The 21,367-nt window shown below is 44.2% G+C and overlaps 1 protein-coding gene across 1 annotated transcript in view; it reads left to right on the top strand.

Annotated features, from left to right (window-relative positions):
* The window catches only part of PDZRN3 (PDZ domain containing ring finger 3), a 292,595-nt gene that overhangs the window by 107,317 nt on the left and 163,911 nt on the right, over positions 1-21,367 (top strand). The window lies entirely within an intron of this gene.

Raw genomic sequence — 21,367 nt, 5'->3', positions numbered from 1 at the left:
TTCTCAGAATTAGCTCTCTATTTCCGATGGAAATTTAGAGATTGGTGTCCTTTGTTATTCATTATTTATGATTGCATACCACTGGAATGAGCAGCCTTCAGCCTGCAAATTTAGAAGTAGCAAGCCAAGGCATTCAAAAACCCCTTGCTGCTGATCCAGGCAACTCTGCCATCCAGTACTGTTTGATGTCACTTCTTTACTTGGCAAGAGCACTAGGGCGAACCCGGGATGGTGGCTCCCTGAAGTTGCGATCATGGATCCTCATCATGGCCACAGCTTATTGAGGTGTGGTATGTGCATTGGGCCAGTTTCCCCCTTTCCACTGAGGGGCTGGGGTGTGTAACCCTTGGGCAGGGAACATGTCTACCAATTCTGTTATATTGCACTATCCCAAGTGCTCAGTACAGTGCTCTGTACACAGTAAGCACTCAGTAAATACCACTGATTGATTGGACAGGATCTCCTCTTTTGGGTTCCGGGTTAACATCGCAGGTTAACACAGTGACTGGTGGAATTTACTGAGTCCAGCCCTTTCCTTTAGATAGGGGAGAACAGGCTGCCTAAGAACTGTCTATGTAGGCATGCTTACATGCGTGATCTCTGTCTTTCCACTCCCTTTTTTTCCTCTCGATCTCTCTTCCTTTGTTCCCTTCTCTCTTCTGCTCCCCACACATACACGCATATGGAGATGGTACGTGGTGTTTTGGGGGGAAGACCAGGATTAGAGTGGAGGTCATGTGTTTCCAGAAATTCTGTCATGAGAGTGGCCGAGGCCGCTTTTCTTTTATGGTTCACTGTAGCTGACAGTGTATACTGTTGGAAGAGTAGTGGAGTGAGGAGCAACACCAGCAACTGTCACTTTGGGAGTGATTCACTTGGATTTGGCATGTGGCTCCTCAGGACTTTTGGGCACCTGAGAATGGGAAAAATTTGCCACCTTCACCCCTTCCCTAAGATGCCATATGCAGCATTCTGTAGAAGACCACATGTTTCTTTGCCTCCAAGACACCATCTTCTGGACCACTAGCACATCATGTCGGTCCTGGGTGGCACAACCCTGCTTCCCACCCTATCAGAGAGGGGCAGAGTGACATGGAACCCAGTCCTCCACTATCTCTGTCAGGGGCCATGCTGCCAACCCTGCCTCCTCTGGCATTGTGGCTGCACTGCTGCTGCTGCACTGCCACCTCCATCCCACCGCTGCCCCCTCTGGCAATGCGCCCGGAGATGGTGGTTTACTTCACTTACCTGTGCCTGCTTCAAGAGGAAAGTAGCATTCCCCTCCCCAGCTTCTCAGCAATCGGCATAAAGATCACAGAGCCCTCAGGAGCTCCATGTAGGAGGAGCTCAGCAGTAGAGCTCAGGAGGCAGTCAGTCAGTTAATTGTATTTATCGAGTGTTTACTGTGTGCAGAGCACTGTATTAAGCGCTTGGGAGAGTACAGTATAACAATAAACAGACACATTCCCTGCCTGCAACAAACTTGGCTGACAGACACCTTTGGTGAAGGAAAAGATTTTAGGTAGACTGTAGGCCTTTCCTCTGCCCTATTCCCTTTCTCTAGTTGGGGGAAAAATATTTTGCTTATAAATCTCTTTTCAAAAGTGGGAGACCAACTTCTTTGGGTATGCATATTAGCAGGTACAAGGCCAAAGGGAGCATTCAGTAAAAGGGAAGAGTGAAAGAACACATACAGTAATATAAACAGGATATTTCCCTTAAGCCTTAAAATTCTGGTTACTGGTACAAGAATTCTTGGATTTTAAAAAATAAACTATCATGGCTCAGGATCTGGAAAAGCTGGAAATCTTTAAGAAAGGGGGGGGGGGTGGGGTGTGTGTGTGTGTGTGTGTGTGTGTGTGTGTGTGTGTGTGTGTGTGTGTGTGTGCCAGATGCCTGAAAAGAATTACACATACCTGTCATGCCAACAAAGCCACACACATATGGTGTCTGCACAAACAGATGCATATTTGGATTTGTAGTTGTATCATTTGTTCTTGCCAGAGATTTGCCCAGTTTTGGGGTCCTGGATCAGGAAACTGGGACCTTGCTTATATATGTTGGTTTGTAATCCTTTTTTATATAAAAAGTTGAACCTCTAGATCTTACAGCAGAATCTGGAGTGTTCCTAAATCTGGATGTTTTGGGGTTTTTTAGGCTTGATTTAATAAAACTATTCGACATATATGGCATGTGTGCTTGGTGAATGGTACTTATTAAGAAAAAAAGTATATGCCAAGATCTGTCAGAAATGGCTTACAGTGGAATGGAGTGGCATAAATATTTGTATTTATTACACTGAGCAAAATTGCAGCAAAAGCAAGGGAATTAAAGTAGCATTCCTGTTGGTTTTCTTTTGTCATTAGGATTCTAGAGACTTTCTAATTCTTGAATTTCAGTGTATGCATTTGTTTAAGCGAATCCTAAATGTTTGGAAAGTAGAGCAGAGGTTGGTTCAGATCTTGGTGGGCTGTTCTTTTTGTACATTGAAGCCATACAGAATGTTATCGAGAAATGCTCATTTTCTCCTTACAAGTACCATTGGCATTAGCTGCATATGAATTCTAAATCAAACCTCTGGAGGTCAGAAGTAGCATTTGTTTTATTTACATCAAGTGCACCCTTCCTAGTACTGTCCAAATATAGGTGTATAATCAATGCTATTGCTAATGGTTACTATTTCATTGCTGCTTATGTGTTGTCTGGGGTGTCCAAAATAGTAAAAGTTGTAAATGACAGTTTAGGGAGGGCAGGCAGTAGGTGATGAAGATTTTCCAGTTTGGACCCTATGTGGGACTTAACCTATTTTCATACTAGTATCTGCTCATATGATATTAACTAAAATCCTTCCCCAAGATGTTCTCTAAAAGAAAAGCAGCTAGCTTTGGGAGTTTGTGCAGGATGGTTTTTCTTGGTCTCAGAGAGAGGCTGTTTCTTTGAAATCAGTCGCTGCTCTGAAACTTGTGCTGTGGTACTTTTAGATGTTTCTTTGCCCCAGATGGAGCTGTTCCCTGTCTGTCATTAGAGCTGCAGGTAAGATGAGGTTACCCTCCCTTCTGGGGCTGACAACTCCGGTGTGGCTAGGTCAGAAGTTGAGCATTGAGAAACACATTCCTTGTCAACTGCACTGTGGAGGTGTGGGAGGCTTCAGACCCCAGACTTCGAGTTTTTCAGTCAGTCATTTATTGAGTGCTTACTGTGTGCAGAGCTCTGTACTGAGCACTTGGAAGAGCACAATATAACAGGGTTGGTAGGCACATTACTTGCCCACAATGAGCTTACAGTCTAGACAGTCCCTAGTCCTGCCTATAATCTCCCTCCCTGTAACTGCACCTGGGGATCAAGGGGATTCATGGGAGTTCCAGATTTTAAACAGACTTGTGGTGGAATGAAGGTGGGTTGCATAGCTCCAAGCACCACTCTTCAGCTGCAGTCAGACAGGAGGCACACAAAATCATGAGAAGCAGCGTGGCCTGGTAGAAAGAGCACAGGCTTGAGAATCAGAGGATATGCATTGTAATCCCGGTTCTGCCGATTGCTTGCTGTGTGACCCTCTAGACTGTAAGCTCCGTGGGCAAGTCAATTATCTTCTCTCTGTCTCAGCTGTCTCATCTGTAAAATGGGGATTATGACTGTGAGCCCCACGTGGGACACCCTGATTACCTTATATCTACCCCAGCGCTTAGAACAGTGCTTGGCACATAATAAGGGCTTAACAAATACCACCATTATTACTATTATTATTATTGTGGCCAGGGAACGTGTCTGTTTATTGTTATATCTTACTCTCCCAAATGCTTAGTGCAGAGCTTTGTGCACAGTAAGTGCTCAATAAATGTGATTAAATGAATGACCTTGGGCAATCACTTAATTTCTCTGTGCCTCAGTTTCCTCATCTGCAAAATGAGGATTTAGTACCTGTTCTCCATTCTGCTTAGACCGTGAGCCCCATGCGGGACAGGGACTGTGTCCGACCTAGTTAACTTGTACCTACCCCACTGCATAGAACAGTGTTTGACACATAGGAAGCGCTTAACAAATACCGTAAAAAAATCACATGGTACCCTATCTACATAGGTTCCCTGTTGACCTCCCCCCCCAAAAAAAATGAAAAACAAAAAAACCTAGTTGTGAATCTTTCTCTGTTTAGATTGAAAATGTGGTTGCTTCCATTAGCAGTATTAAGATACCTGCAAGAAACTTAGAAAATAATTGAAACCTACTGTACCTACTTACAACTTTACAAAGTTGTAAGCTCTTCCACTGAATGGCAAACTAATCCCCTGGGCCATAAGCTCCTCCCCTAGAGTCTTTGAAGGCAGGGGTTTGCCTACCAACTGTATCATATTTTCTCTCCCATGTGCTTAATACAGTGCTCTGCACATAATAAATACCATTGCTTGATTACTGTTTCGAGAGTACAGTAAAAGTAAAAGTTGAGAAGCAGCATGGCTTAATGGAAAGAGTGTGGGCCTGGGAGTCAGAGGACCTGTGTTCTAATCCCAGATCTGCCAGATGCCTGCTGTGTGACCTTGGGCAAATCACTTAACTTCTCTGGGCCTCAGTTTCCTCAGCTGGAAAAATGGGGATTCAGTACCTGTTCTCACTCCTACATAGACTGTTAGCCCCAGGTGGGACAGGGACTGTGTTCGACCTAGTTAAATTGCTCCTACCCCAGTGCTTAGAACAGTGCTTGGCACATAACGCTTAACAAATCTTGTCTTATGCTGTCAAATCATCTCCAACCCATAGCGACTCCATGGGCACATCTCTCCCAGAACACCCCACCTCCATCTGCAATCATTCTGGTAGTGTAGTCTGGAAGTGGTTTACCATTGCCTCCTTCCGCGCAGTAAACTTGAGTCTCTGCCCTTGACTCTCTCTCATGCCGCTGCTGCCCAGCACAGGTGACTTTTGACTTGTAAGCAGATTGCCTTCCAGTTACTGCCACTACCCAAGCTGGGAATGGAATGGGTATGCCTCTGCCTGACTCTCTCCCATAGCCAAGACTGGTAGAGTGCTGGAAACTCTACAGATGCGATTCTGAAAGGAGGGGCTTAACAAATACTATAATTAAATTAAGTAATGTAATTTATAAGTAAATTATGTAATTAAATTTACATAAGTGCCCTCAAAGCACTTATGTAAAATCTAGTAGGTGTGACAGACAGGAACAAATTATATACAAATACTGTTCTATCCCTCTTAGTAACCTTAATTGGGTCTACAGTAATAATGGTATGTGAAAGAGCACTAAACCAAGTACAGTGTCCCATAGGAAATATATAGAGGTCATTAATGCACTTCCAAAATCCAAAAAATTGACAGAAACTATATTTATAACCAAGCAATTGGTCATATTTACCGAGCACTTATTGTGTGCAGAGCACTGTACTAAGTGCTTGGGAGAGTACAGATGTTCCCTGGCCACTTATAATAAACTGTGATCCCCACGTGGGATGGGGGCTGACCTGATTATCTTATATCTATCCCAGGACTCAGTACCATGCTTGGCATAGTAAGTGCTTAACAAATATCGCTATAATAATCATAGTGGTAAGTAGTAAAACAGTTCAGAATGCCCTTCTCCCCTGACCACTCTGTTGTAGTGTACTCCCCCAAGTGCTTAGTACAGTGCTTTGCACATAGTAAGCTCTCAGTAAATATGATTGTTGATGATATCCTCCAGACCTTGGTCTTCTTCACCTTCGAAGCCCCTCCCACCAAATCCTACCTCCTTCAACAAACCTTTTCTGACCAATTATCTTTACCCTGAATCTTATCAACCCCATCTTGTACTTAGGTACTTTTCTTGGTTTTTCCGGTTAGCTTAAGCTCATTTTGGTCACGGAACATATCTTATGCTTGGCTGTATCTTCCAAGTGCTTAGTGCAGTATAACTGAACTCAGGGCATGTTCATTGCTCTTTAGTCAGGATAATAGTAATAGTAATGTGAATATATACCAATAAGAAAACATTTTGAACTAATATTTTTTCAGCTGTCTACACTTACTCCTACCAAACTCACTTCTAATTGTACCTTGCTCTTGATCCTCCTGCCTTCATCCCCTGTTCTCATGCTGTTTCCCTGGCCTGTAATTCCCTCCCCACAAATCCAACAGACACCCACTTTCCCCATGTTCAAAGCCTTCCTAAAATGTCATCTCAACCAACAAGCCTTACCCCGATTCACTCCCAGCACCCCTAGTCATATCAGTGGCTTTGTGGAAAGAGAACGTGCTTGGGAATCAGAGGACATAGGTTCTAATCCCGGCTCTGCCACTTGTCTGCTTTGTGACCTTGGCCAAGTCACTTAACTTCTCTGTGCCTTAGTTACCTCATCTGGAAAATGGGGATTAAAAGTGTGAGCCCCACATGGGACAACCTGATTACCCTGTATCTACCCCAGCGTGTAGAACACTGCTTGGCACATAGTAAGCGTTCAGCAAATACCATCATTATTATCAACCCCTTCCTCATGTCCTCCCTCTTGCCTGGAACTCCCTCTCTCTACATATATGGCAGATCTCCACTCTCCCCATCTCCAAAGGCCTACTAAAATAATTCCTCCTCTTTGAAGCCTTCCCTTACTAGCCACTCATTCCCCCTCACCCCATCCTATTCTTCCTCCCTTCTGCCTCACCCATATACTTGAGTCCGAACTCCCTAAGCACTTCAGTACTCACCCTACCCCTAACCCCACAGCACTTTTATGCATATCTTTATACCGTACTATTTCCTCATCTGTAATTTATTTTACTGTCTCCCCTATAGACTGTAAGCTCCTATTATTACATTTTCCTATTGTATTATAAGTGTTTAGTACAGCACTCTGTACACAGTAAGCACTCAATAAATGCCATTGATTGATTAACCCAACAGCCACTTGTAACACTATGTATTTGTACCCTTCCATAGCACTTGTGTATAAATGTGTATATAATCCTGGCTCTGCCACTTGTCTGCTGTGTGACCTTGGGCAAGTTACTTCACTTCTCTGGGCCTCAGTTTCCTCATCTGTAAAATGGGGATTGAAACTGTGAGCTCTGTGTGGGACAGGGACTGTGTCCATCCAACCAGGTTTACTTGTATCCACTCCAGTACTTAGTATAGTGCCTAGCACAGAGTAAGAACTTAACAAATACCAGAATTATGATGTGTAATCAATATAAAAGTCAACTATTCTGATTACTCTATAAATATTTTTATGTCTGTCTCCTCCATTAGAGTATAAGCTTCTTGTGGGCAGGGAACAAATCTTTGGCTTCTGATGTACATTCCTAAGTGCTCAGCACAGTGCACTGCACCCAGTGGACACTCAAAATTGTTACTACTACGTGATTAATAATTAAATTTCCACATGTTGTTTTTCACTTTATGCAGCAAAAAAGGTGCATTATGTTTAATAGATGTGCCCCATGCCTAATGCTAAATTGAAATTGCCTTTAAAAATTCTATTCAGTCAAAATACTTCAAAGGTTGAGGAAGAGAGGAAGGGAAGTGTTTTAAGTCAAAGTCAACCTAGCAGCAGCATCTGAAATTTGACTTTAAAGTTCAACAGTGCTATTGCACAAGAGCACTAAAACATGAAGAAGAGGAGAGTAGTGAGAACAAGGGAAAATGCAGAGCTATACTGTTGATAACTGTGCAGCAAGATAGAAGAATACATTAGTGAAAATTAAAGTAAATCAATATAATACGTAAAATGACTGAGTTCATAAACATGCTCCTTAAAAAAAAAAAAACCACAACTCTCCCTAGACCCCACAGCTCCCTCCAGTTATCGCCCCATCGCTCTCCTACCTACCATTCCTCTCCAACCTCCTGGAGTTATCTACACCCATTACCCCAACTTCCTCTCCTCGACCCCCTCCAATCTGCTTCCCATCCCCTTCTCTCCACAGAAACTGCCCTCTCTAAAGGTCACCAAAGTTCTCCTTCCCAAATCCATTGGCCTCTACTCCATCCTAATCCTCCTCTAATGCTATTATTATTATTATTATTATAATCTCTCAGCTACCTTTGACACTGTAGCCACTGGATGATTTTTCTACAAAACCCTTCAGTCCATGTGTCTTCACTCAAGAACCTTTAGCGGTTGCCCATCCACCTCCACCTTAAACAGAAACTCCTTACCAAGGGGTTAAAGCATTCAATCACCTTATTCCCTCCTACCCTACCATCCCAATTTCCTACTACAGCCCAGCCCGCACACTGCGCTCCTTTAATGGCAACATACTGTACTTTGATCTTGTCTACCACTGCTGACCCCTCGCCCAGGTCCTGCCTCTGGCCTGCAACGTCCTCCCTCTTTATATCTGACAGATGATCACCCTCTCCACCTTCAAAGCTTCATTAAAAGCACATCTCCTCCAAGAGGCCTTCCCTGACTAAACCCTCGTTTCCTCTTCTCCCACTCTTGTCACCCTTACATCATACATCATACCCTTTATTCACCCCTTCCTCAGTCACACAGCACTTATGTATATGTACGTAATTTGTTTTAATGTTTGTCTCCCCTTCTAGATTGTAAGCTCATGGTGGGCAAGGAATGTGTCTACCAACTCTCCTGTGTTGTACTCTCCCAAATGCTTAGTGCAGTGCTCTATACACAGTAAGCGCTCAGTAATTACCATCAATTGATCGATTGGAGTGAGAAATTCACGTTGAAGTGTAGTGGGTGAAGGGAGCAGGTATATAAGAAGGAGTTATCTGTTGGAGAGCCTTAAAGTCAGTGGGTAGGAATTTCAGTTTGGTATGCAGGGAAACAGCTGTTAAGAGACTTTTGAGGAAGGTAATAATGTATTCTGAATGATGTTTTGGGAAAATGATCTGGACAACATAATGTAAGGTAGACGCACATCTCCCCACACAGGACAGGTCCGGGAGAGGCGGAGAGCGCCATTCCCCTCTTGAGGATGAGGCCCTATTCCCCATTCCCTGTTGAGGCCAGGGAATGGAAGAAAGACACAGCCAGAAGCCCAGCTATGTCTCCAGCCTTAAGCCGGCCCCCTTCTTACTAGAAGAAGTGGGGCGGGCAGCCCAAAATCTGCCCGCCCCACCCCCGGAATCGAGTGCACCCACCTTGGAATTAGGGTCTGCCTAATTCCATGGGCGATGATGGCTTCCGTCTGCTTTCCACCCCTCCCGAGATGGTGCCCCTCCTCCTCCCCTTCCAAACTTTCCTCTGTCCCCACAAGGCTGCTGAATTCTGGACTTTCTCCTCCCATCCTCTTATGCCCCTCCTGGAATCCCTAACAGCCTTCCCCTCTGCTGATGCAAAAGTCCACACCTTCAACTAAATGCACTTAACTGAACTCGTGTCTCACTTGCTCTGTTACCTCTGTTGCTCTTGCACCACCATGTCACAGCTCCGAGTCATCAGTCCACTTCCTCCACTCCTGCGGCCAGCTGTTGGTTGCGTAAATCCAGAAACCAGGCTGACTTTTGCTACTTCAGATTTACCCTGGCGTTCCGTGACTCTGTCCTTTCTAATGCTCAGCAGCAGCATGGTCTAGTGGCTAGAGCACGGGCCTGGGAGTCAGAAGGACCTGGGTTCTTATCTGGCTCCACCACTTGTCTGCTGTGTGACCTCAGACAAGTCACTTAACTTTTCTGTGTCTGTTACCTCATTTGTAAAATGGGGATTAAGACTATCAGCCCCATGCAGGACAAGGACTTTGTCCAACTTGATTAGCTTATATCTACCCCAATGCTTGGAACAGTCTTTGACACATAGTGCTTAACAAATACCATCATCATCATTATTATTACTATTATTCCTCCCTTATTGACTTCCAAATTCACAGTTCCCCCCCAATCACTGTATCTCCCTCCTGAAATCCTCAGTGTCCCCAGACCCTCCCTCTACCCTTGGTGACGTTGCTAATGCCTTTTGTTGGCAAATTAAACTATCAGGCATGAACTTCCCCAAGAGCCTCCCTCACCTCTTCAACCTTTTCCTGCCTCCAACTCCACAATCTCCTTTCCCTGTAGTTTTTCAAAAGAACATCTTGTGGCTAATCTTAAAATTTGCCCCCTTTCCTCATGCTATGGACTCCACCCCCTCTCACCTTTAAAAAACACTTGATCCCACCTTCTTTCCCTCCCTTACTCTTCACTGGCTTCTTTCCTTCAGCTGCCTCTCCCATATTAAATAGCCTTCTCTGGAACCTCTTGCTATTGCCTCATTTCTGCTCTCATTCCTGTCTAAAAGATTCAAACTCTTCTGCCTTCATTAAGGAGCAGCATGGCGTAGTGGATAGAGCAAGGGCCTGGGAGTCAGAAGGTCATGGGTTCTAATAATGGCTCTGCCACTTGTCTGCTGTGTGACCTTGGACAAGTCACTTAACTTCTCTGGGCCTCAGTTACCTCATCCATAAAATGGGGACTGAGACTGTGAGCCCCACATGGGACAGGGACTGTGTCCAAACCCAATTTGCTTGTATCCACCCAGTGCTTAGTATAGTGCCTGGCACATAGTAAGCACTTAACAAATACCATAGTTGCTATTATTACTCATTTCCTTTCTACTAATGCTCTTCTTGAGCCACCGCAATCTGATTTTCACGCTCTCCACTCTTCTAGAGAAGCAGTGTGGCTCAGTGGAAAGAGCCCGGGCTTGGGAGCCAGGGGTCATGGGTTCTAATCCGTGGTACAACCATGGTGGTACAAAAGGTGAAAAGGTGGTACAACCACCTTTTCTTCTAAGGTTTTACATCTTTCATCAGTTTAATGGCTGAATATTCATCAAAATCATACTTTCAAACAGTGGTATTTGAGAGCTTACAGATTTCCAGTATATCCAAGCACAAACCCTCCTGTAAATACAAACTACTGGACAGAAAACACTGTACAGGTTTGGTGATTTAGATATAGTGACTGGAATCTGTAGTGGAGGTTTCCAAATGTTAGCATATTTCTTCCATGTGTATTTTTTATCTTTAAAATAAGGACAGATTTTTTTTCCTTCCTTTCCCGTGCTATTTGAAGTGAAGCAAGGGTTACTTACCATAGGTAGAGTTTCCCAGAAAGGTATAGATGAGCCATATAATCATTATGGTAGTTGCTCCCACATTATGTACCTCTGGGCTTATCCTCTTTGATCTTGAGGGCCTGCCTGGAAACAGGTCAAGTGATCCCCATGATGCTAAAAAAGACCGGGCCCTTCTCTCCAGTTTTCAGATAGCCAGGGCAGCAGAAGAGACCTGAAAAATAAAATGGCACCACCCCCAAGGGGAGAGGAAAGGCAGATGGCTGTCTTTTGGAGAACTTAAGTTATTGGTAAATAACCTTTGCTTCTCCAACTGGGAGTAAGGGAGAGGCTAGGTGAGCATTCTAGCAGATTCCACGGCTGATCCTGGGAAAGGAAGTGGGATCCAGGCAATTGAAACCAGTGCTGCAGGATAGAAGTACCATAAACAGATCTCTCCTCTTGAGGTCCTATTCCAACACCAGTAGCCCCGGGGACATAAATGGAATCTGCCTCAAAAATCTCCAGTGGCTACCAATCAACCTACGCATCAGGCAAAAACTCCTCACTCTTGGCTTCAAGGCTCTCCATCACCTCGCCTCCCTTCTTTCCTTCTCCAGCCCAGCCCGCACCCTCCGCCCCTCTGCTGCTAACCTCCTTACTGTGCCTCGTTCTCACCTGTCCCACCGTCGACCCCCAGCCCACGTCCTCCCCCTGGCCTGGAATGCCCTCCCTCCACACATCCTCCCTTCAAAGCCCTACTGAGAGCTCACCTCCTCCAGGAGGCCTTCCCAGACTGAGCCCCCTCCTTCCTCTCCCTCCCCATCCCCCCACCTTACCTCCTTCCCCTCCCCACAGCACCTGTATATATGTATATGTTTGTACATATTACTCTATTTTTCTTGTACATATTCATTCCATTTATTTTATTTTGTTAATTTGTTTTGTTGTCTGTCTACCCCTTCTAGACTGTGAGCCCGCTGTTGGGTAGGGACCATCTCTATATGTTGCCAACTTGTACTTCCCAAGCACTTAGTACAGTGCTCTGCACACAGTAAGTGCTCAATAAATACGATTGAATGAATGAATAATCCCGGCTCCGCCACTTGTCAGCTGTTTGACTTTGGGCAAGTCACTTAACTTCTCTGTGCCTCAGTTCCTCATCTGGAAAATGTGGAGGAAGACTGTGAGACCCACGTGGGACAACCTGATCACCTTGTATCCCCCCCCCCCCCAGTGCTTAGAACAGTCCTTTGCACTTAGTAAGTGCTTAACAAATGCCATTATTATTATTACTTAAGGTCTCCTATAGTCTCCTCATAGCCAAGTCTACTGGCTCTACTTTGTCCTAGTCCTCCTTGAACTCTTGATTAACTTCAACACTGCTGAACACTCTCTTCTTGACCTTGGTTTTACCAACCTGATACTCACATGCTTCTTTCTTACTTTTCTGACCAATTCTCAGTTTTCTCCCCCAGCTCTTCTACCTCTCACCCTTCAATGTGAGTGTCCCACAAAGCTCTCTTCTGGATCCCTTACTCTTCTCTCTGTCTCTGCCTGCTCTCTCACGGCCCCTGTCCCTTCACATGGCTTTAGCTACCACCTCCATGAAGACAACTCCCTGAGCCCTTGGAGAACTCATTCACTGCCACAACTTCAACTACCATCCCTCCATGGGTGACTCCCAAATCTACCTCTCCAGTCTCTATTTCTCTCCTCCTGGGCAGTCTTACATTTCCTCCTGACTTGAGGTCATCTCAACTTGATGGCACCCTAAACTTAACATGTCCAAACAGAACTCATCTTCCCACACAAGCCCTGCCCTCCCACCAGCTTTCCCATCACTGTAGACAACAGCACCATCCTTCCAGCTCACAAGCCTATAACCGTGGCATTATTCTCGATTGATCCTCTTCTTCAACCTGCATATTTAGCCTGTCCCCCAATTCTGTCAGTTCTACCTTCACAACATCTCTAGAAACCATCCCTTCTTCTGTATCCAAACTGCTTCCACACTGGTCCAGGGACTTGTCAATTCCTGCCTTGACTGCTGATGCCTGCCCACCGTTTCTCCCCTTCTCGTCCATACTTCATTCTGTTGCCCCGATCATTTTTCTAAGGAATTGTTCTACGTACATCTCCCCACACCTTAAATTCCTCCAGTAGTTGCCCATCCATCTCCACATCAAGTAGAAACTCCTTACAGTTGGCTTTAAAGCACTCAATCAGCTCTCCCTCTCCTAACAATAATAGTAATAATCATAATAATGGTATTTGTTAAGCACTTACTATGTGTCAAGCACTGTTCTAGCACTGGGGTAGGTACAAGCTAATGAGGTTGGACACAGTTCCCGTCCCACATAGGGGTCACAATCTTAGTCCCCATTTTACAGGTGAGGTAACTGAGTCCCAGATAAATGAAGTGACTTGCCCAAGGTCACATAGCAGACAGGTGGAGTTGGGATTAGAACCCATGACCTTCTGACTCCCAGGGCCATGCTCTGTCCACTGTGCTCCTCTCACACTATAACCCATCCTGCACACTTTGCTCTTCTAATGCCAACTCACTATATCTCAATCTCATCTCTTACCGTGGCCCCTTAGCTCACATCCTCCCTCCTGTCTGGCATTCCCTCCCTGTTCATATCCAAAAGACCATTAACTCTCCCCATCTTTAATGTCCTGCTGAAGTCACCTCCCCTTCAAGAAGCCTTCCCTGACTAACTGCTCATTTCCACACCCTTTCCACCCTTCTTTCTGCATCCTCTTTGCATGTGAGTCTGTACCCCATCAGCACTTCGATACTCACCCTACTACCACAGCAGTTATATGTGTACCTTATATGCTGCTGCTTCCCCTATCTGTAATTTATTTTAGTGTCTGTCTCCTCCAGTAGTTTGGCAGCTCTTGAGGGTAGGGATGGTGTTTAGCAACTCCATTGTATTGTACTCTTCCAAGCACTTAGTACAGTGCTCTGCACACCATAAGTAAGCACTCAATAAATGCCATTGATTGAGTGATCTACCTCACTCACCTCAACCTTTCGGCTTCGATTTCCTCTTGCCTCCAGGACATCAAGCTAAAATTGATCTCCTCATCTTCCCTCCTAAACCTACTGCTCCACCTAACTTTCCTGCCACAGAGAAGCAGCATAGTCTGGTGGAATCAGCACAGGGCTGGGAGTTGGGCAATCTGGGATCTAATCTGAGCTCTGCCACTCATCTGTTATGTGACCTTGGGCAAGTTACTTAAGTCTTCTGTGCCACATTTACCTCACCCATAAACTGAGGATTCGATACCTGTTCTCCTTCCCCCTTAGACAGGGATTAAGGGACCATCTGATCTATCCCAGCATTTAGCACAGTAGTTGGTACATAGAAAACAAAAGCAAAATTTATTATTATGAACACCACCACCATCTTCCCTGTCCCAGAATCTCTCAACGTTAGTGCCGTCTTTGATTGCCCTCCATCTTTTAACTCTCACATTCAGTCTGTCTCTAAATCCTGCTGGTTTTTCCTCCACAATATTTCCCAGATCCGCCCTTCTTCTCCACACTTGTGGCTACCACCCTGGTTCAAGCTTGCATTACCTCCTGACTAAACAACTGCACCAGCAGTGCACAGACAAGATCCTGCAGTTCCTCATGACCCTGACCAAAAGGATGCTTATGGACCAAAAAAAGCCTCTGTCATGGAATGCAGAAGAAGCTAAAAAGTGGAGGGGTCCTGAGGCTGAAGAAATGCAAGGATATGCAGACAAAACCAGATCAAGAACTTTGCACACCTTCCAGTAAGACTGCAGCATAGAGCTGACTGTACTTGGGTCAGAGACAAAGTAGTTATCTTAAAGCCACACATTTTCTCCTATTGAGGATGACGGTCCGGCAAGATGTGAAGACATGGCTTTCACACCAACACTTGGTGAAATCACAACTGCCGTTAGCGCACTGGAGAATAGCAAAGCTCCCAGATCTGCCGGTAGACTCGCTGAGCTCTACAAGCAAGAAGGGCATGTTCTACTAGGTCACCTGCATAGACTCTTCTTTGACATATGAAGCACAGAGTCATGGCCACAGGATTGCAAAGATACCTCCATTACTGCCATCTTCAGGGAGGGGAGAGAGCTGATTGCAGAGCTGTCATGAGATCTCACTGGTCTGCAGTGTTGGCATTATCCTATTCATTCAGTTGTATTTATTGAGCATTTACTGTGTGCAGAGCACTTTACTAAGTGCTTGGGAAGTACAAGTCGGCAGCATATAGAGATGGTCCCTACCCAACAGCGGGCTCACAGTCTAGAATGGGGAGACAGACAACAAAACAAAACATGTAGACAGGTGTCAAAATCATCAGAACAAATATATGCACATCATATATGCACATCATTAACAAAATAAATAGAATAATAACTATGTACAAGTAAAATAGAGAAATAAATCTGCACAAATATATATACAAGTACTATGGGGAAGGAAAGAGGAAAAAGGGGGCTCAGTCTGGGATGGCCTCCTGGAGGAGGTGAGCTCTCAGTATTGCTTTGGAGGGAGAAAGAGAGCTAGCTTGGCGAATGTGTGGAGGGAGGGCATTCCATGCCAGGGGAAGGACGTGGTCCGGGGGTCGATGGCAGGACAGGTGAGAACGAGGTACAGTGAGGAGGTTAGAGGCAGAGGAGCAGAAGGTGCGGGCTGGGCTGTAGAAGGAGAGAAGGGAGGTGAGGTAGGAGGGAGCGAGGGGATGGAGAGCCTTGAAGCTGAGAGTGAGGAGTTTTTGCTTGATTTGTAGGTTGACAGGCAGCCACTGGAGATTTTTGAGGAGGGGAGTAATGTGCCCAGAGCGTTTCTGCACAAAGATGATCTGGGCACTAGAGTGAAGTATAGACTGAAGTGGGGAGAGACAGGAGGATGGGACTCTTAGCCAGAGTCCTTCTGTACTGACTACTGAAGAATATCATATGCCTTCCCAGAATTGCAGTTTAGCTTCAGGCCACAACTGGGCAGGGCAGACAGGATTTTGGCTGCATGACAGATATGGGGAAAATGCAGGGAACAGCATGAGATACTGTCATGTCTGGCATCTGGGTTCTGGCAACTACTAAAAAAAGTTTGGCTGTCCTGGGCAGTTTATCGAGATACCGAGGTTACTCCGTGATGCTGGCCACATCAAGATTGGTGGGGCCTTGTGTGATTCTTTTCACCGCAGAATAAAATAGGGCAGTGTACAAGAGCCAGTCTTGTTTTCTTTATACTAGGCAGTCAGGCTTGAGGATACAACAGGCAATCTGGAGGCTGGCATCGGGATACACTTCAGACCCTTTAGAAAGCTCATTGGGCTGCAAACATCATTGGAAGTCTTTGAATCATTCCTATTGGAACTCTACCGGAAACACATACCCCAAAAGACATGCAGGTGATTTTGCCATTTCTCAGAATCCGCCAAATGGTGTGGACTGACAGTTCAAAGAACACGTTGGTTATGTATCATGAGACAGTATGCAGTCAAGGATCTCTGCTGGCCACATGGAGCCGAAGGTGGTCACTGAATCCTGCTACCTAGACAAGCACACTGGCCCTAATGGAAGGATAGACAAGGAGTTGGAAATCCAAATCCAGAAGGCTAGAGTGCCCTTTGGGAGACTGGATAACAAGAGCGTGATATCCATGTGGCCTCAAGATTTAGACCAAGCTGAAAGAATAGAGGGACAGTGTGAGTTTTAGCCTTCCCTGCGGTGGTGAGACCTAGAACTACCACAGATGTCATCTTCAACTTCCAGAGCAGTTTCACCAATGCCACCAAGCCAATACTTAGCTTCAAGTGGCAAGACAGGATTACAAGCAATGAGGTCATCCATTAGCCCAGTATCTCACTGGGCGAGATGTGAGGTGAGTGGACAAAAGCTGTATTCCCAAACAGCTGTTCTGTGGTGAGCTGAAATGGGCTAATTGTAAATGAAGTGGATAGAAGAAATGGTTTAAGACACGATGAAGAAAACTTCACGAACGATGTGGCAGACCAGTGGACAGTTGGGATAAAACAACAGAAGGAAAGTCAACTTGATGTGGAGCAATCACAGCCAGAGTTGACTGACTTGGAGCAGAAGATTTGGGAAGAGTGTGACACCAAAATGGAGAAATGAAAAAGGTGCCAGGTGCTGTGGGTAGCAAATGCAATTGTGCAGCGAAGGGCAATCTTTATATGTGCACAATGGGAAGGGCATTGTCATTGTGTATTGGTCTTATCAGCCCCACTCTCACATACCAATAAAAAAAATTCTCACCATCAGTAGCATCATCTTTGGACTGAGAAGGCAGCTGTTGAAGGAGATTTTTATTTTATTAGATGAATGTTAGTTTTGTCCCTTGTAGCTTGGGCAACTATGAGATCTCAAGTGAGGGAAGGAGACAGGCCACATCAATATGAGTTGTGCTGATTGGTGTCTGGGCTACTGAAATTGGCTCCTTTTTGGAAAAGGCAGGTATTTTGCAGCAGAGTCAGGTCAAAAGAGGATGTTTTCATTGGAAAAGTCCTCTATAAAGACTTGTCTCCAAGCAGAATAGGCCACTCAAACCATATTAGGTAGAGCAAAGTCTTTTGTGAGAGAATTAATGGGACAAAAAGTCTGATCTGTATATATGTATAGATGTTTGTACATATTTATTACTCTATTTTACTTGTACATATCTATTCTATTTATTTTATTTTGTTAATATGTTTTGTTTTGTTCTCTGTCTCCCCCTTCTAGACTGTGAGCCCACTGTTGGGTAGGGACCGTCTCTATATGTTGCCAACTTGTACTTCCCAAGCGTTTGGTACAGTGCTTTGCACACAGTAAGTGCTCAATAAATACGATTGATCTCACCTTCTTTGTAAATGTATTGCATCTGCGTGTTGTACAGCAAGGTACTAAGTAAACACTTTGAAACTGAGAAAACACACTTGACCCACATCTGTCCAAAGTCTGAAGTGCTTCGTGGAAGTACATCAAGCACATTAGGAAGCTCCATAAACTCATGCTGCATGGACTCTAAGGTATCATTTAGTAACTATTGCTACTTTGACGTCAGCAAATAGAATTTGATTCTAGTGCTGTGCTGGGCACTGGATGCAAATGTCCAACAGGCATGGCCCCTTAGAGTCCACAAAGAATAATGACAAGCATCAGGAAACAAATGCAAAATCACTGTGTTAAAGAGGCCAGATAATTAGAATGAATGTCAACTTCAAATATCTTTTCTCCTTACTGGCCAAAATTCTGAAGGTAATAACTTCCTTTAACATGACTTTTAAAAAGACAGTATTCGTGGTGTTGACAAGCCATCCTAATCTAGTCCACTGATTAAATGATGGGGTGGCAAAGTCTTGGATCAGGTCATGCAAATCAGTGTTCAGTTGTGCACACAGTTCACAAATTCCATGAAAGACTTGGGCAGGCTGTCCATAAGCAGATTGGGAGAAGGAATGAGGCTGCTGAAGCCTGGTTAACTGCAAGTTAAAATACATAAATGAGGGTTAAGAAGGCATGAAATTCTGCAGCAAAAACTATTCCAAAATCTCTCGTATTTATAAATTTCTCCCAATTTTATCCTGGTTCGATTCTTGCAATCCTGTTGCCCTCATTCCCAATGAGACTGTCGAGTTGTACTAAATTAGATCCCTAACAGACCATAGGAAAAACAGATGTTTTAAAATGCTGGAATGTAAGTGCTTCTGGAAGAATAAAACAAGACCTATGAGGATTTCTTTTAGAGCCCTGCCCTTCAGGGCTTACCACCCCTGGCTCTTCCAGTTTTTAGCAAGACAGACATTAACCAGGATCAGAATAGAATAAACCTGCCCTTATGCTTCAATGACTTTATTTTTCTGTATAACTACTGTTCATATAAAGAAACAACATGGCTTAGTGGAAAGGGCACAGGCTTGGGAGTCAGAGGTTGTGGGTTCTAATCCCGGCTCCACCACTTATCAGCTGTGTGACTTTGGGCAAGTCACTTAACTTCTCAGGGTCTCAGTTACCTAATCTGTAAAAGGGGGATTAAGACTGTGAGCCCCAAGTGGGACAACGCGATTTCCTTGTATCTACCCCAGCACTTAGAACACTGCTTTGAACATGGTAAATACTTAATACCATCATTAATTTATTAATATAGAGCAAAAAGCACAAAGCAGTGAGCCTCTGTAGTCTCACCCTATTTTTCCCATTAAAAAAAAAGCCCACCAGGCATAAGGGTTCAGAACGGTGTAAGAGTAATATAATGCTTTCCTTTCTTAAATCCAAATGCACGGTGGAAAACATTTAGAAGGATACTTTCCCAGGAATTTTTCCCAGCCCAGGTGGCTGCTAAACAAGTTTAGGGAGAAAATAGCTCCTTTGGAAGGCTCATAGTGAAAACAAAGAGCATGGTGTAGGCAAGAGGTTCCAAAAAAAATGTCGTGTACACAGTTTCACTGGGACTGTATAATAAGTAACATGACATAAACCATTCCAAATATATGTTTGAGATGCAAAATGTTGGACAGATTTTGCAATGAGAATGTTCTACAACTGGTAAAAAGAAAATGGGAGATGCAGTACTTTATGGTAGAAAGCTGAGAATTGTACACTTCCAAATGGCCATTTTAAAGTATCAAAGTCAATGAGATTAAGAAATATACTTGTGTTATGTGCTGCTTTTGGTTTATGCCATTGTGCTTTAATTTCTGCCTAAAGTATTCAGTAATGCATGAACTCTAAGACAGAAGGACTGATGAGGGGATTGGACCTCTTGTTTAAAACACTATTGTTGGTTCATTTCACGTTGCCAATGATTTGATTTTTCTTTGAAGTTAAAGTAATCGGATTGAAATAATTTGTTTGAAGCCTGCAGTCATAGGGAAGATTCATTAAATTCAGACTTTTATGAAAGTTTCTCTTTTCCTTGATTAAAGGGAGGATTTTGTCTATTCAGTAAATAGTCAAATGTGTGGGAACTTTTTTCTGATGAGCCACACTGGAACCAGTAATCATAATACACAGAGTGAGGCAAAAGTCATTATACAGTTGCCTATAGGTAATAACTTTTTACCCCTGTAGAAAGTTTTTAATATTCAGTGTTGTTTTTTTCATGTGCCATCTCAACCACAAAACTAAGCAAAATCAAAGATTGAAGCCTTTCTACAAGATTAAAATTTTTTTTAGATGTTCCTGTATACATTAGTGACATCAGTGAATGGTATTTATTGAGCACTGTGCAGAGCATGGTACTAAGCTCTTGGGAGAGTACAATATAACAGAGTTGTTAGACACATTCCCTCTCCACAATGAGCTTATAGTCTAGAGGCATTTGCCTCATTCTGTATTTTTGAGGCATGATATAATAACCCCCTCTTCTAGGAATAAAGTTCCTGTAGTGTGGCTTCTGTAGTGTGGTAGCCCTGGTTACATTCTATTGTTCATCCCATAGAAACCCACACCAAAAAAATTGGCAATATCTGCCTAGGCAAATAACCTGTGGCTTGTGCAACTCTTTGGGCTATTTACCAGCATCCTAAGAGCCTCTCCAGTTTTGTTCTGTTTTGCTGTATATTTGTGGAGGCAAGTAAGAGGTTGTCACAGATGCACCTTTATGAACCAAGACACTTCAGGGTTAGTAGGATACATTTTATAAGCCTGATTTTACTCCAGCGAAACAGGGAGATTGGGATGTGCCGAGTCTTCAATAAGGATGCCTACTCTAATTGACAGTGTGGAGAAGAAATGTGTTTCCCCCTCCACCCCTCTGCTTTATCATCCACAGCGGAAGGGCGAATTGCCACAGATTGTAAAAATCACCACTAGGATATACATTATCAAAAAAAACAGTTCATTGAGCTATTCTAAGGAAAGTGAGAGATGGGAGGCAGCATCTTTGTGGATAAAAGTGGGGAAGAAGAGAGTGTCTCTTTTTCGCTTGTCCTTCCCACTCCATGCACAGTTCCTGGGTGCTAGGCAGCATCCTGAAGAGAAGTGTGCTAGAAACAAGCCACTGGAGGACATATCAGGGATAAGGCAGAGGACACACTCATTATTTTCCCCTTCCAACAGCCCAGCAGACTGCTCGAGAGCAGCACATTGCAGAGGAGCTGTCGTTCAGGGAGTGACTCTCAGTTTGAAGTTATTCACTCGTGCTTCAAGGAGAGAGCAAGGGAGCGGGGGCGGGGGGGTGTTACTATCCCTCCTCCTCGGTTTCAGATTAGTTCAATGTATTGAGCACTTACTGCATGCAAAACACTGTACAAAGCACTTGGGAGAGTACAATAAAACAATAAACAGACATATTCCCTGTCCACAGTAAGCTGACAGTGGTGCTCTAGGGATTCCACCTTTTCCATAATTGTCCCTGAGGGATAGCAACCTGATATACCAGGGAAGCAGCGTGG

This window comes from Tachyglossus aculeatus, chromosome X1 (assembly GCF_015852505.1).
Source record: "Tachyglossus aculeatus isolate mTacAcu1 chromosome X1, mTacAcu1.pri, whole genome shotgun sequence".
Taxonomy (NCBI): Eukaryota; Metazoa; Chordata; class Mammalia; order Monotremata; family Tachyglossidae; genus Tachyglossus; species Tachyglossus aculeatus.
Note: the sequence above shows the minus strand (reverse complement) of the source record. Positions and strands in the feature narration are given on the sequence as shown.